Source organism: Palaemon carinicauda, chromosome 11 (assembly GCF_036898095.1).
Source record: "Palaemon carinicauda isolate YSFRI2023 chromosome 11, ASM3689809v2, whole genome shotgun sequence".
Classification (NCBI taxonomy): Eukaryota; Metazoa; Arthropoda; class Malacostraca; order Decapoda; family Palaemonidae; genus Palaemon; species Palaemon carinicauda.
The window spans coordinates 71,595,847-71,613,346 of NC_090735.1; the positions used below are offsets into that span (position 1 = coordinate 71,595,847).

Below are 17,500 nucleotides of genomic sequence, written 5' to 3' on the forward strand. Positions count from 1 at the left end.
CCAAGAGGCTACAAAATTATTATGTATCATCGATGACTTATATACTGACCAAGTTTGAAACGTCATCTCACCAAAATATTTATTTTTCATTTTTTTCTTCTATTCACTGAGCCGGTAATATAAACTTCTGATGATCCAAAATATGTCGGAAATATTCTGTTTACCTTAATAACAGGTAATTTTCAAAGCCTATCAGTTCTAAATATTAAAAAATAAAAGTTAAATTAGTTTTAGAATCTATGCCGAATACAAAGCTAAGTAAGTCACCATCACACACAACCAAAAATACTACAAACGAAAATCTAAACAACAAGCATAAAAACAACAACAAAAACACGTCGACAAATATGGATAGTTAATAAGGAAAAAACTTGTATCCCGTCATTAACTCTAATTACCTTGATTAGAACCTAAATGAGAAAACATCAAGGCACTAAAGCGATAAGAAGACCTTTAGAGCGTTATTAGATTCAAGCTACGTACGTGAAACTCATTTCACAGAGAGAGAGAGAGAGAGAGAGAGAGAGAGAGAGAGATTAAAATTGATTGTGTGAGAGAGAAGGCCATAGCCAATTGAGAGAGAGAGAGAGAGAGAGAGAGAGAGAGAGAGAGATTAAAATTAATAGGAATCAATTACTTATAGACCAAAATTAAAGGACATGAACCTGGACGTCTGAAATACCCATCAAAAGACAGCACAAACTATAGAATGTACAAAACAATAATGCTATTTATCACTGAAAAGGTCAGGGGGTTGACCACCTCGCTAACCCATACCAACAACATCCTACCACCACCAACCCTTCCCCCCCTTTCTCCACCTTCCACCAATTAATCTTCCGACACAAGAGGTAATCGGCAATTCTAGTAAAAACAAAACTTTTAAATTATGGTTCAATAACCTGGATCTCTCTCTCTCTCTCTCTCTCTCTCTCTCTCTCTCTCTCTCAATTCAAAGAACGAACGAATAAGAGAACGGAGAAATAAGAAAAACCATAGAACCCAGGCATTACGTCCTTCATGCCATTTATTGTTGATAAATACATTGATATTATTACTAGCTAAGTTACAATCGTTGGAAAAGCAAGATACTATACGCCCAAGGGCTACAATAAGGAAAATAGCCTAGTGAGGAATGGAAATAAGGAAACAAAAAAATAGTATACATGGGTGTACCCTCAAGCAGGAGAAAAGAAATCTAACCCAAGACAGTAAAAGACCATGGTACAGAGGCTATGGAATTATGCAAGACTAGAGAACAATGGTTTGACTTTGGAGAGTCCTCCTCCTAGAAGAGCTACTAACGAAAGTCGAATTTTCTAAAGGCAAATCTAACCAAAGTAGAAGTTTCTTGTTTCATGACATATGCTTAATTCAAGCTAAGAAAAATTGATACTCCCAGTCCAGCAATTGAAAAAAAAACACAGGTTATGGTCAAGTGCTGGGAAAAACCTGAGTTAGCCCAACCTTGCGAAAGAATGAGATAAAATTTCCAGATTGAATTATTCTCACATTCAACGATTCGTATTAGTAATACCAAAACTCATCTTCAGTTCAGTAAGATGTCTTTGGCGCCAATCCACAAAAAGAACCTATTTAACAGATCAGTCCTGATTGACTCTTGATTCAGGTTTGTGAAGAAGTCCTCATCATACTGAAGACATCACATTTACCTAATGTGTGTCTTCACCAAAAAGGAAATAATTCTTTATGCTCATCTGTATGTTTATATCTAAGAGGGCTTATTCTGAGTGTGAGTGTGTGTGTGGGTGTGTGGGTGTGTTTTACCATCTATTCAGCACGCGTCAAATAATCAGGCCATCCTTCTGTGTAGAGAGAGAGAGAGAGGAGAGAGAGAGAGAGAGAGAGAGAGGAGTTAACTTGAACGTTCACCACAGGCTGCTGTGTTCTAAAGAACACTACTTAACTGATAATCATTCTGATCGTGAGTAAGTTCTGTGTCCCCCGGTAAGGTTATCTAATAGAGATTTCTTGTCATGTGCAACGAATTGCTGATGTGCAGCTACATTATTGTGGTGAGCAATAAATATAAATATATATATATATATATATATATATATATATAAATGAAATACTGTGACTTCTGACCAATTTCATCGTATATTTAAGACTTCATCTAGAAGACTAATCATTGATAACAATAATACGAATGATTGTATATATGTTTGTTCTCTTAATGTACCTTAACCACTGTAAACTTGCTACCAATTTATTAGTTCTCTAGTTGCTGTATTGAATAAGTGAAACCAGCTAAGATTCACAGTGCGCATGGTGTATATATATACATACATACATACATACACACACACACACATATATATATATATATATATATAAAAGTAGTATCACTAATGGCAATGGTTTAATACCATTCATCTAATGTCCAATGCTAATGGGAGTGGGAGATAAACCTAGTCCCTCAGAACCTACTTTATCCAGAACTAACCAGAACAAGAATCGAGCAGACTCTTAATTAATATGAGGATGAGAGAGAACGCTCTCCTTCCAAGTGTCTGGTACAAGTGTTACAGCAAATTCTAATATAAAGCCAGACTTAATTATCATAATATACGGTTCCCTGTATCAAATAAGATTAAAGTTGTGCACTTCATAAACACAACCAAAATATGAGTAGAACCGAGTGTGTGGGGGAAGAAAAAAGTTGAATATAACCAATATAAGCTTCATATAAGATTTTAATTTACGACTCGTCTTTCATAAAATTAAAATCTAAATATTTAAAGGGGACATACTAAAATTGGAGTCAAGTTTCAAGTTAGTATCTTTTCCTGAAATGAATAAACAGTCGATGTTATCGTCTAAGGAAAAAAGTGATTAAACCACAAAGGCTGTTAGAAATAGGAAAAATAACAACTCACTGAATCTAGTTATATGCTATATAGGATTTTACATTGATTTCAATGATGAATGTTTAATGTGACTGGTAATTTCTTTCTAACATTATTCTGCAATTGGATTAGTCACCGAAACTCATGACGATTTTGCCTTTATGTGGAAGAACGCCTTTGAAAGTACAACTTCAAAAATTACAACTATTCTTTATATGACGCTAAGGATTTTTGGTATTAATAAACAGTATACTACTAATAGGTAGTAGGTTGGCCAGGGCACCAGCTGCCCGTTGAGATACTACCGCTAGAGAGTTATGGGTCTTTGACTGGCCAGACAGTACTACATAGGACCCTTCTCTCTGGTTACGGTTCTTTCCCTTAGCCTACACAGTCACCGAATTGTCTGGCCTATTCTTTACCGATTCTCCTGTCCTCATACACCTGACAACACTGAGATTGCCAAACAATTCTTCTTCACTCAAGGGGTTAACTACTAAACTGTAATTGTTTAGTGGCTACTTTCCTCTTGGTTAGGGTAGAAGAGACACTCTAACTATGGTAAGCAGCTCTTCTAGGAGAAGGACACTCCAAAATCAAATCATTGTTCTCTAATCTTGGGTATTACCATAGCCTCTGTACCATGGTCTTCTACTGTCTTGAGTTAGTTCTTTTGCTTGAGGGTACACTCGGGCACACTGTTCTATCTAGTTTATCTTCCTCTTGTTTTGTTAAAGTTTTTATATGGGAAATATTTATTTTAATATTGTTACTATTCTTGAAATATTTTATTTTTCCTTATTTCCTTTCCCTCACTGGGATATTTTCCCTGTTGGGGGGCCCTGGGCTTATAGCGTCCTACTTTTCCAACTAGGGTCGTAGCTTAGCATTTAATAATAATAATAATAATAATAATAATAATAATAATAATAATAATAATAATAATGACTGGAATAACGATTTTGAAAATCCAACCTCAGAACTTACGACCACTCTCTCTCTCTCTCTCTCTCTCTCTCCTCTCTCTCTCTCTCTCTCTCTCATTATACTTATCCAATATCCTATATATCGCACCTTAAAGCGTTTCTATCCCGAGAAACATCTCAATAACCCAAAATGTGTTTACAATAACCCAAAGAAAACTTCCGGTGGGCCAACGTCTATACAAACAATTTTGCCCATATACAAACGCTGTTATTACTATCGCTAATACCGTACTTAGGTCTTTAAACATTACGGTGATGTAAAAGTAGTTTGAGGCACAAAGTTCTAAGCTTTGAACGTTAAAGTTCATCATGAATTCAATACTCTGAAAGACTTTTATTATTATTATTATTATTATTATTATTATTATTATTATTATTATTACTTGCTAAGCTACAACCCTAGTTCGAAAAGCAGGATGTTATAAGCACAAGGCCTCCAACAGGGAAAATAGCCAAGTGAGGAAAGGAGACAAGGAAATATAAAATATTTCAAGAACACTGACAATATTAAGATAAATGTTTCATATATACATACATACATATACCAAGGCCCTTCCCCCAATTTTGGGGGGGTAGCCGACATCAACAAAGAAACAAAAACAAAAAGGGGACCTCTACTCTCTACGTTCCTCCCAACCCTAACAAGGGACTCAACCGAGTTAAGTTTCCTATATAAACTATGAAAACTTTAACAAAACGAGAGGAATAGAAATAAGATAGAATAGTGTGCTCGAGTGTACCCTCAAGCAAGAGAACTCTAACCCAAGACAGTGGAAGACCATGGTACAGAGGCTATGGCTCTAGCCATGACTAAAGAACACTGGTTTGATTTTGGAGTGACCTTCTCCTAGAAGAACTACTTACCGTAGCTAAAATATCTCTCCTACCTTACCAAGAGGAAAGAGGCCACTGAACAATTAGAGTGCAGTAGTTAACCTCTTGAGAGAGGAATTGTTTGGTAACCTCAATGTTGTCAGGTGTATGAGGACAGTAGAGAATATGTAAAGAAGAGGGTGGACTATTCGGTGTATGTGTGTGTAGGCAAAGGGATAATGAACTGTAACCAGAGAGAAGGATCCAATGTAGTACTGTCTGGCCAGTCAAAGGATCCCCTTAACTCTCTGGCGGTAGTACCTCAACGGGTGGCTGGAGCCCTGGTCAACCTACTACCTACATGTGATCTATGAAGGAAAATGATAACTAATATTTCATTATCCTTATCACTAATATTGTACCTAGGCCTCTAAACATGACGGGGATGTACAAGAAGATTGAACCAGAAAGTTCCAAACTAATAACGTCAAGCACCTCATCTTAGCGTAACATTGGACAGTGGAGAGAATGACTGACCCTGGGTTGGATGATGGAAGAAATGGTTTCGGTGACATAGTGACGTTATTATTAAAATTCAGCATAATAAATACATAACTAAATGTCAACAGATTAAATTGTTTATGACAGTAAAGGAAAACAAATATGAAAATATCAAACAAATCCACAAACAGTATAATATCGATATATATATACATACATATATATATATATATATATATGTGTGTGTGTGTGTGTGTGTGTGTGTGTGTGTGTGTGTAAATATCACCCACGAATGGCATTTAATACCGAATTCTATCTTGGAATATACTTCCACTTGGAATTCATTTTATGGTAACAGCTTCTGGCCGGGTGGAGATTCGAACCCCCACCTGTACGGCTGGAAACCATGTCTCCAACCGGCCAGAAGCTGTTACCATAAAATGAATTCCAAGTGGAAGTATATTCCCAAGATAGAATTCGGTATTAAATGCCATTCGTGGGTGATACCTACATTGATTGAAATCACGTGTGCTTGTGATATATATTCATTCATATATATATATATATATATATATATATCACAAGCACACGTGATTTCAATCAATGTAGATATCACCCATTAAATGCCATTCGTGGGTGATATCTACATTGATTGAAATCACGTGTGCTTGTGATATATATTCATTCATATATATATATATATATATATACATATATATATACATATATATATATACATACATACATACATACATATATATATATATATATATATATATTTATATGTATGTTTGAGAGAGAGAGAGAGAGAGAAAGAGAGAGAGGGGGGGGCGTACACTCAAAGCATGAAAGGGGAAATTGAGAAGGAATGGAAGACTGAAAGCTCTATTCCATTCGCCCGGTGAACCTCGGAGCGAGAGAATATAAATGAACTACAAACTCATCATCAGTTTCCAATATCTGTTACCAGCACCTCGTATATAACTCTCTCTCTCTCTCTCTCTCTCTCTCTCTCTCTCTCTCTCTCTCACATTGTATAATACGGTTCCATTTTTGGTAGAAATTATTTTCTGAGACGAGTTATGACTTATTTTGAAAAGATTGTCCTGAATTATTCTGAAAAGATAGTTTTTACTTATTTTAAAAAAGATTGCTCCGACTTATTTTGAAAAGATTGTCCAGACTCTTTTTAAAAAGATTGTCTTGACGTATTTTGAAAAGATTGTCTTGACTTATTTTAAAAAGATTGTTCTGACTTAATTTAAAAAAGATTGTCCTGACTTATTTTAACAAAGATTGTTCAGACTTATTTTAAAAAGATTGTCCTGACTTATTTTAAAAAAGATTGTCCAGACTTATTTTGAAAAGATTGTCCAGACTTATTTTAAAGATTGTCCACACTTATTTAAAAAAAAAAAAGAAGATTGTCCAGACTTATTTAAAAAAAAAAAAGATTGTCCAGACTTATTTCAAAAAAGATTGTCCTGACTTATTTTAAAAAAAGATTGTCCTGGCTTATTTTGAAAAGATTGTCCTGGCTCATTTTGAAAAGACTGTCGTACCTATTTTGAAAAGATTATCCTGATTTATTTTGAAAAGATTGTCCTGACTCATTTTGAAAAGATTGTCCTGATTTATTTTGAAAAGATTGTCCCGATTTATTTTGAAAAGATTGTCCTGACTTATTTTGAAAAGATTTTCATCTCTTACTTCGAAAAGATTGTCCTAGCTTATTTTGAGTATAGTTCTGGATTATTTTGAAAAAGATTGTCCTGGCTTATTTTGAAAAGACGGTCCTGGCCTATTTTGAAAAGATTGTCCTGGCTTATTTTGAAAAAGGTTATCCTGACTTTTTTTTAAAAGATTATCCTAACTTATTTTGGAATTAATTATCCTGACTTATTTAGAAAATATTTTTTCTGACCAATTTTGAAAAAGATTATTCTGACTTATTTTGAAAACACTGTCCTGACTAATTTTGAAAAGATTGTCCTGACTTATTATTAAAAGATTGTCCTGAATTATCTTTATAAGATTGTCCTGACTTATTTTGAAGAGATTGTTCTGACTAATCTTGAAAAGATTGTCCTGAATTATCTTGAAAAGATTGTCCTGACTTATTTTGAAAAAGATAGTCATGACTTATTTTGAATAGATAGCCATGAACTATTATTAAAAGATAACCATAACATATTTTGAATAGATAGTCCCAATTTATTTTGAAAAGATAATGACTTATTTTGAAATGAGTCATGACTCACTTTGAAATGATAGTCAAGACTTATTAGAAAAAAAAAAATGGTCAAGACTTATTAAAAAAAGATGGCATGACTTAATCTAGAACAGATGGTCATGACTCCCTTAAAAAAGAAAGTCATGACCTAATTTTCTTAGAAAAGATAATCATGATTTATTACGAAAAAAACAGACATGGCTTATTATGAAAAGACTTATTTTGCAAAGATAGTTGCAATTTAATTTTGAAGCGATAAGAACCATATCAATTCCTCCTTTGCACATATCAAAAAAAGACATGATTTCTCAGACAAACAAGACCGCGCAGCTAAGCACATAAACACATCATGTGTGTACAGTAAGTCCACTGCAATAAGAGTAACTCTCAAGTGTCTATACCTTAACCACCTTCGACAACCCGAAGGGCCAGTGCACCTTTTAACAAAAGTCAGATTTAGGAGAATCTATAACTAAGGTATGCACAACTTAGCGAATAAACTCTTGGTGGGTTGTTGTAGCGGGTTCGAGACAGCTCAAGCTCGATATTTCTGTAGTTTGGCAAACCTAACCATAGCTGTGAGTTATGGATATGGGGATTAAGGTCTACCTGCTGAGTCATCAGCTGCCATTGCCTGGCCCTGCCTAGTCCTAGCTTGAGTGGAGAGGGTGCTTAAGCGCTGATCATTTATGGTCAGTCTCTATGGCATTGCCGCTTTCTAAACCTTCAAAAAAGGGTACTAAGGGATGTGGAACAAATTTCGGTAATAAAATGTTATGGCGAGTATCCGTAGACTTTTTCAAGAATAAATAAGACGAAAAATTTTCTTCAAAGCTAAAACTACCCGTAGGATGCCCTTAAGAGAGAGAGAGAGAGAGAGAGAGAGATGAGATGAGAGAGAGGAGAGAGAGAGAGAGAGAGAGAGAGAGAGAGAGAGAGAGAGAGTATAAACAAGTACACAACTGCGTAAAAAATTCCTCGGCTCACGCGAGGGCCAATTAAAACTCTATATAAATATATCCTCAAACAAAATTCCGGGCTCGAGCACCATTAGCTTCATACGAAACATAACGTGACTTAGGTGATGGCCATGGACGTAAACATTAAAAATATAGTATAAAGTGTTGCTCATTTTTGCAGTCACGCCCAAACTGACGCATTGCCTACCACCTACGTCCATGACGATATTGAATGATTCATTCACAAGATGGGAAACGTGTGTCACCATATGTGGATTTTTTTTTTTCCAAATAATGTGACAGACATAAATACGTTGGCCTCTTGTTATGCAACGCTTATAACAAGATTATACATCCGAGGTAGGTTATGACGGGAAGTTGTAGGGCGGCTCAATTTAAAAGCAAAATACTCTGCGAGATCTTTATGTCAAATATATATCTTAAACTAAGAATTCTATGATAAATTTGCGTAGGCTTCAAAGAAAAAAAAAACACCGACAAGCCATTTCAAGAAAAAATAAAATTTGAGGAAAATCCAGAGAAAAAACTGAGGAGAATTCAGAGAAAAACTCATAAGGAAAAGGAGAAAAATTTCATGAAAACGGTGAAAGGAAGTCAGGAGAATTGATAGAAGAATTCGAGAAAATTAAGGACATTTCACGAAAACCGAGAGAGGATTCTAGAGATTAGAGAGAAAATTTAATAAGAATGAGGAGAAACAATCAGGAGAAGGATAGGAAATTTGGAAAATTGATAGAAGAATTGAACTAAAGCCGAGATAAGAATTCAGGAAAATTATGAGAACAAATCAAAAGATAAGAGAAAAATTCAGGGGAATTCAGATAAATATTCAAGAGAATTCAGAGGAAAATTCAAATAGCATGGAGGAAAAATTTCAGGATAATTCAGAAATTAAGAGAAATTTTTCAGGAGAAATAAAAGAAAAAATTCAGGAGAATTGAAGGGAAAACTTTAAGCGAAACAATTAAGGAGAAAGGCGAGAGGAAATCAGGAGAATTAAGATAAGAATTCTGGAAAATTACGAGAACAATTCAAGAGAATGAAGAGGAAAATTCCCGATCTGAGAAGTCTCCTTGTGGTTTCTTGGCCCATTCGCTTCCCTAACGATTAGTAATAAATCAGCAGGAGTCAATTCTCACAACAGCAGCCCACTCTCGAGATAGATTTTCGAAGGCCACGGGGAGTCCAAGTGGTGACAACGGTTACTGGCCAAATAACGATAACGAATCCATACCAACGCAATTCTTGCCACTAAAGCCGATTCTACATAGTGATTTTATAACTTGTGCGAGTATTGTGGGCATGCGTAAGTAAACTTGGGTGGTAGGGAGATCCCCCATTGATATGGGGTGATTCCTATGGGCGTCGGGAGGTAGCCAGGGGCGTGGGGAAAGTTTCTTCGGGTGTGGGAAAAATTTCTAACGGGTAGGGGAAAGTCAAGATAGGTGTGGGAATGTCCCCATGGGCGTAGGAAAATACATATACAGTACATGTATATATATATAATATATATGTATATATATATAATATATATATATATATATAGAGAGAGAGAAGAGAGAGAGAAGAGAGAGAGAGGAGAGAGAGAGAGAGAGAGAGAGAGAGCATTTGCATCAGATAGAATGATTCTGAATTGCAGTGAAATTACTTTTAAAAAATTTGGTATTCGATATTAATTCTCAAAATAATACTTTGAAACGAAGAAAATCCAAAATCTAATTCTGAAGTTATCTCAAGAGAAAAAAAAAACTTTGCTTTTTTATTAAAATTATTTAATAAAGATCTGTTTTTTAAGATATTTTATGCAATATTGCTGTCCTTAAAAGAGAGCATGATGATTTCTGGGTTGTCGCTTCAGGGGACTATTCCTAAACCCAAATAGTGTTGGTGATCAACTAATTAGTACAAACCTGAGTATTCAGGTAATTTAAGTATCTATTAACATAATAAAAAAAAAAGTAAACTTAAAACTATCAAGAGCATTCCTTTTGTTATATTGGGCACTAACTTGAAAATGCCTTTTAAACAAAACTTTGAGGGAAAATATCCTATAAAGTTGTACACATGAATTCCTGGGTGCACCTTCACTGAGCTGGTACTTCTGTGTTTAGCCCCGCCAACCACCTCAACCATCTCTTCCTACACTATCTGTTTCATTACTTGGTACGAATTAAAGATGCCGAGAGAATGCACGTTCTTCGGGACAAGGTGAGTCAGGGCCTGGTGAGTCAGGGCCTCATGTGTCCAACTGTACCAGCCAGCCATCCTATGGTTGACCTATTAGATAATGTCTGAAATAATAACCCCCACTTTAAAAGGACTTAATCAACCAGCCAACCCCTCCCCTACCTACTACAAACACTTTAGAAAAATTAAAAATCGAAGCTTTTCAATCTCATTAATGACATTCATCAGCGCTAATTCCTCTCATGTTGCATCAAAGGAAGAGCTAATCTCAATATAGGAAAAAAATGGTATTTGGATCATCCAGGAAAAATCTGTTGATTACATTCAAACATTCTCCCTCTCAACCTTACAAAGGTTAGTCAAGCTTTCCATCAATCTTAGAACAGATTATCAGCCTTCCATCAACCTTAAAAACAGGTTAGTCAAGCTTTCCATCAACCTTACAACAGGTTAGTCAGCCTTCCATCAACCTTAAAACAGGTTAGTCAAGCTTTCCATCAACCTTAAAACAGGTTAGTCACCCTTCCAGCAACCTCACAACAGATTAGTCACCCTTCCATCAACCTTACAACAGGTTAGTCACCTTTCCATCAACCTTACAACAGGTTAGTCACACTTCCATCAATCTTACAACAGATTAGTCAAGCGTTCCATCAATCTTACAAGTTAGTAAACCTTCTATCAACATTACAACAGGTTATTCAAGTTTTCCATTAATATTAAAACAGGTTAGTCAAGCTTTCCATCGACCTTAAAACAGGTAAGAAAGCCTTCCATCAACCTTACTACAGGTTTGTCAAGCTTTCCATCAATCTTAAAATAGGTTAGTCAAGCTTTCCATCAATCTTACAACAGGTTAGTCAACCTTCTATCAACATTACAAAAGGTTATTCAAGCTTTCCATCGACCTTAAAACAGGTAAGAAAGCTTCCATCAACCTTACAACAGGTTTGTCAAGCTTTCCATCAAGCTTTCCATCAATCTTAAAAAAGGTTAGTCAAGCTTTCCATCAATCTTAAAAAAGGTTAGTCAAGCTTTCCATCAATCTTACAACAGGTTAGTCAACCTTCTATCAACATTACAAAAGGTTATTCAAGCTTTCCATCAACCTTAAAACAGGTAAGAAAGCTTCCATCAACCTTACAACAGGTTTGTCAAGCTTTCCACCAATCTAAAAAAAGGTTAGTCAAGCTTTCCATCAATCTTACAACAGGTTAGTCAGCCTTCCACCAACCTAGCAACAGGTTAGTCAACCTTCCAACAGGTCATTCAAGCTTTCCATCAACCTTACTATAGGTTCATCAAGCTTTCTATCAATCTTACAACAGGTTAGTCAGCCTTCCATCAACCTTGAAAGAGGTTAGTCAAGCTGTCCATCAATCCTTCCATTAACCTTACAACAGGTTATTCAAGCTTTCCATCAACCTTACAACAGGTTAGGTAAGCTTTCCATCAACCTTACCACAGGTTAGTCAGCCTTTCATCAACCTTACAAGTTAGTCAGCTTTCCATTAACCTTACAACAAGTTAGTCAGCCTTCCATCAGCCTTAAAACAGATTAGCCAGGCTTTCCATCAACCTTACAATTTAGTCAGCCTTCCATTAACCTTACAACAAGGTAGTCTGCCTTCCATCAGCCTTAAAACAGGTTAGCCAGGCTTTCCATCAACCTTACAACAGAACAGTCCAGGCTTCCATCAATCTTGAAACAGGTTAATCATCCTTACATCAACTTTACAACAGGTTATTCAAGGCTTTCATCAATCTTACGACATGTTAGTCATGCCATCCATCAAATTTACAAAATGTTAATCAGGCTTTCCATCAACCTTACAACAGATTAGACAAGGATTCCACGAACCTTACAACAGGTTAGACAAGCTTTCTGTCAACCTGACTTTAGGTCGGTTAAGAATTCCATTAACCTTCCAACATGATAGCTATGCTTCCCATCAACCTTAAAGGAGATCAGTCAAGCTTTCCATCAACCCTACAACAGATTAGATAGTCTTCCATAACCCTTACACACTGTTATTCAAACCTTGCAGCAACCTTACAACAGGTTAGTCAGGCTTTCATTCAACCTTTCAACAGGTTAGTCAAGGCTTTCATCAATCTTAAAACAGGATAGGCAAGTCTTCCACAAACCTTACAACAGGTTAGTAAAGTTTTCTGTCAACCTTACAACAGGTCAGTCAAGCCTTCTCTGAACCTTAAAACAGGTTAGTCAAGCTTTCCATCAACCTGAAAATAGGTCAGTCAAGGCTTCCATTAACCTTACAACAAGATAGTTAAACTTTCCATCGAACTTGAAAGAGATTAATCAAGCTTTCCATCAACTAGTTAGCCTTCCATCAACCTTACCACAGGTTTGTCAAGCTTTCCAATAACCTCACACAAGGTTAGTCAGGTTTTCCATCAATCTTATAACAGGACAGCCAAGCCTTCCATCAACCTTATAACAATTTTATACAAAACTTCCATCAACCTCACCGTAGTTTAATCAAGGCTTACATTAACCTTACCACAGGTTACTCAAGGCTACCATCAGCCTTACCACAGGCTAGTCTAGCCTTCAATTAATCTCACTAAAGGTTAGTCAAGTCTTTCATCAATCTTATTACAGGGTAGTCAAGCCTTCCATCAACCTTATGACACGTTAATCAAAGCTTCCATCAACCTCACCATAGGTTAACCAAGGCTTACATTAAACTTACCACAGGTTAATCACGGCTACCATCAGCCTTACCACAGGTTAGTCAAGCCTTCCGTCAACCTCACATCAGGTTAGTGAAGACTTCCATCAACCTTACAACAGGTTAAAGCTCTTCATCAACCTTAAAATGTATTCAGCCTTCCAATAACAATTCATCAAATTAGACAACCTGCCATTAACCTTTCAACAGGTTAGGCAACCTTCAATCAAACTTACAACAAGTTAATCCTTCAATTAATCTTACAACAGGTTAGTCAGCCTTCCATTAATTGTATAACAGGTTAGTCAAGCCTTCAATTAATCTTACAACAGGTTAGTCAGCCTTCCATTAACTGTATAACAGGTTAGTCAAGCCTTCAATTAACCTTACATCAGGTTAGTCCGCCTTCCACTAACTGTATAACAGGTTAGTCAAGCCTTCCATTAATTGTATAACAGGTTAGTCAAGCCTTCAATTAATCTTACAACAGGTTAGTCAGCCTTCCATTAACTGTATAACAGGTTAGTCAAGCCTTCAATTAACCTTACATCAGGTTAGTCCGCCTTCCACTAACTGTATAACAGGTTAGTCAAGCCTTCCATTAATTGTATAACAGGTTAGTCAAGCCTTCAATTAATCTTACAACAGGTTAGTCAGCCTTCCATTAACTGTATAACAGGTTAGTCAAGCCTTCAATTAACCTTACATCAGGTTAGTCCGCCTTCCACTAACTGTATAACAGGTTAGTCAAGCCTTCCATTAATTGTATAACAGGTTAGTCAAGCCTTCAATTAATCTTACAACAGGTTAGTCAGCCTTCCATTAACTGTATAACAGGTTAGTCAAGCCTTCAATTAACCTTACATCAGGTTAGTTCACCTTCCACTAACTGTATAACAGGTTAGTCAAGCCTTCCATTAATTGTATAACAGGTTAGTCAAGCCTTCAATTAATCTTACAGCAGGTTAGTCAGCCTTCCATTAACTGTATAACAGGTTAGTCAAGGCTTCCATCAACCTTACCACAGTTTAGTCAAGCTTTCCATTAACCTCGCAACAGGTTAGTCCATCTTACATTTACTGTATAACAGGTTAGTCAAGCCTTCCATTAACTGTATAACAGGCTAGTCCGCCTTCCATTAACTGTATAACAGGTTAGTCAAGCCTTCAATTAACCTTACATCAGGTTAGTCCGCCTTCCACTAACTGTATAACAGGTTAGTCAGGCCTTCCATTAATTGTATAACAGGTTAGTCAAGCCTTCCATTAACTGTATAACAGGCTAGTCCGCCTTCCATTAACTGTATAACAGGATAGTCCACCTTCCATTAACTGTATAACAGGATAGTCCGCCTTCCACTATATAACAGGTTAGTCAGCCTTCCATTAACTGTATAACCGGTAAGTCAAGCCTTCCATTAATTTTATAACAGGTTGGTCAAGCCTTCCATTAACTGTATAACAGCTTAGTCTGCCTTCCATTAACTGTATAACAGCTTATTCTGCCTTCCATTAACTGTATAACAGCTTAGTCCGCCTTCCATTAATTGTATAACAGGTTAGTCAAGCCTTCCATTAATTTTATAACAGGTTGGTCAAGCCTTCCATTAACTGTATAACAGCTTAGTCTGCCTTCCAATAACTGTATAACAGCTTATTCTGCCTTCCATTAACTGTATAACAGCTTAGTCCGCCTTCCATTAATTGTATAACAGGTTAGTCAAGCCTTCCATTAATTGTATAACAGGTTAGTCAAGCCTTCCATTAACTGTATAACAGGTTAGCCCGCCTTCCATTACCTGTATAACAGGTTAGTCAAGCCTTCCATTAACTGTGTAACAGGTTAGTCCGCCTTCCATTAACTGTATAACAGGTTAGTCAAGCCTTCCATTAACTGTGTAACAGGTTAGTCTGCCTTCCATTACCTGTATAACAGGTTAGTCAAGCCTTCCATTAACTGTGTAACAGGTTAGTCTGCCTTCCATTACCTGTATAACAGGTTAGTCAAGCCTTCCATTAACTGTGTAACAGGTTAGTCTGCCTTCCATTACCTGTATAACAGGTTAGTCAAGCCTTCCATTAACTGTGTAACAGGTTAGTCTGCCTTCCATTAACTGTATAACAGGTTAGTCAAGCCTTCTATTAACTGTATAACCGGTTAGTCAAGCACTTCATCCTCCTTACAATAGTTGGTCAAGGCTTCCATCAACCTTACCACAGGTTGGTCAAGCCTTCCATTAACCTCAAAACAGGTTGGTCCAGCCACCTATCAACCATACAACATGTTAGTTATCCTTCTATCAACCTTACAGCAGGTTATTCAGCCTTCCATCAACCTTACAATAGGTTAGTGAATTCTTCCATCAACCTTACAACAGGTTAGTGAAGTCTCCCATCAACCTTACAACAGGTTAGTCAGCCTTCCATCAACCTTATAACAGGTTAGTTATGCCTCCCATCAACCTTAAAACAGATTAGTCAAGAATTCCATCAACCTTACAGCAGGTTATTCAGCCTTCCACCAACCTTATAACAGGTTAGTCAGCCTTCCATCATCCTTACAAATGGTGAGTCAGCCTTCCATTAACTTTACAACAGGCTAGTGAGACTTCCATCAACCATACTACAGATTACTCAAACCTTACATGAACCTTAAAAACAGTTTGGTTACTTTCCATCAATCTTACAACAGGTTAGCCAGCCTTCCATCAAACTTACAACTTGTTAGTGAACGGTTCCATAAACCATACAACATGTTAGTCAGCTTTCCAGTCATCCCTACAACAGGTTAGTCAGTTTTCCATCAACCTTGAAACAGGCTAGTTACCTTCCATTGACCTTACACGTTAAATCAGCCTTCCATCATCCTTACAGCATGTTAGTTAGCTTTCAATCAACTTTATGACAGGCTAATTAAGCTTTCCATCAACCTTACAAGAGGTTAGTCAAGCTTTGCATCAACCTTACTACTGGTTAGTCACCATTCCATCAACTTTGCAACAGGTTAATAAAGTTTTCCATCAATCTTAAAACAGGTTAGTCAGACTTCCATCAACCTTACAACCGGATAATTAAGTTTTCCATCAACTTTACAACAGATTAGTCAGACTTCCATCAAGGTTACAACGAGCTAATCAAGTTTCCCATCAATCTTACAACAGGTTAGTCAAACCTTCCATCGACCTTACAACTGGTTAGTCAGCCTTCCATCAACCTTAAAACAGGTCAGTCACCCTTCCGTCAACTCTACGACAGGTGAATTAAGTTTTCCATCAACCTTATAACTGGTTAGTCAACATTCCATCAACCTTACATAGGTTAATTAAGTTTTCCATCAATCTTACAACAGGATAATCAAGTCTTCCATCTCCCTTACAATAGGTCAATTAAGTTTCCCATCACGCTTACAACAGGTTACTCAGCATTACATCGACCTCACAACAGGTTTGTCCGTCTTTCATCAACCTTACAACAGGTTAACTAAGTTTTCCATCAATCTTACAACAGGATAATCAAGTCTTCCATCTCCCTTACAATAGGTCAATTAAGTTTCCCATCACTCTTACAACAGGTTACTCAGCATTGCATCGACCTCACAACAGGTTTGTCCGTCTTTCATCAACCTTACAACAGGTTAACTAAGTTTTCCATCAATCTTACAACAGGATAATCAAGTCTTCCATCTCCCTTACAATAGGTCAATTAAGTTTCCCATCACTCTTACAACAGGTTACTCAGCATTACATCGACCTCACAACAGGTTTGTCCGTCTTTCATCAACCTTACAACAGGTTAACTAAGTTTTCCATCAATCTTACAACAGGATAATCAAGTCTTCCATCTCCCTTACAATAGGTCAATTAAGTTTCCCATCACTCTTACAACAGGTTACTCAGCATTGCATCGACCTCACAACAGGTTTGTCCGTCTTTCATCAACCTTACAACAGGTTAACTAAGTTTTCCATCAATCTTACAACAGGTTAGTCAAACCTTCCATCAACCTTACAGCTGGTTAGTCATACTTCCATCAACCTTACAACAGGTCAATTAAGTTTGCCATCAATCTTACAACAGGTCAGTCAAACCTTCCATTGACTTTGCAACTGGTTAGTCAGCCTTTCATCAATCTTTCAACTGGTTAGTCAAGCCCTCCATCAACCTTAAAACAGGTCAGTGACCCTTCCGTCAACCCTACGACAGGTGAATTAAGTTTTCCATCAACCTTATATCTGG

General features: G+C 36.7%; 1 protein-coding gene across 5 annotated transcripts in view; it reads right to left on the bottom strand.

Annotated features, from left to right (window-relative positions):
• LOC137650066 (cyclin-dependent kinase 17-like) overlaps positions 1-17,500 on the bottom strand; it is a 270,741-nt gene that overhangs the window by 155,850 nt on the left and 97,391 nt on the right. The gene's annotated exons all lie outside the window — the stretch shown is intronic.